The sequence below is a fragment of the Frankliniella occidentalis genome, unplaced genomic scaffold (genome assembly GCF_000697945.3).
Source record: "Frankliniella occidentalis isolate FOCC.00 unplaced genomic scaffold, Focc_3.1 Scaffold52, whole genome shotgun sequence".
In the NCBI taxonomy this organism is placed as follows: Eukaryota; Metazoa; Arthropoda; class Insecta; order Thysanoptera; family Thripidae; genus Frankliniella; species Frankliniella occidentalis.
In genome coordinates, this window is record NW_026267182.1 from 262086 (window position 1) to 262460 (window position 375).

At 34.1% G+C, this 375-nt stretch overlaps 1 protein-coding gene across 1 annotated transcript in view; it reads left to right on the top strand.

Annotated features, from left to right (window-relative positions):
• The window catches only part of LOC113205262 (cholecystokinin receptor-like), a 198744-nt gene that overhangs the window by 102103 nt on the left and 96266 nt on the right, over positions 1-375 (top strand). The window lies entirely within an intron of this gene.

Sequence of the window (375 nt, forward strand, 5' to 3'; positions counted from 1 at the left end):
CTAAATTTTGTTGATATCTTTGATCAAAGGGTAGAAAACGGAGATCCCACTTTTTACCATTGGTGTTTTAGAATCAGCCTATACCCCCTTTTAAAGCCGCAACTTTGGCCTGAAAACTTAAAGAATTTATATCTCCTAAACTGTTTGAGCTACAGAGCCCAGATTTAAAGTGAGTTCATGTTTCATGAATACCTTTCGTTTTTGTGAGAGAAAAAGAATATCCGAAACTAGATTCAAAATCTTAGGTTGATGAGGTATAGAACTAATCAATATGTGGTTTGAGTGAAATTCCAAGTGGGTTAAAAAACCCTACTGAGGCTGCTAATGAAAACAAATTATCAAACCTCAGGAATATTTTTCAATCTAGGTTGAAAA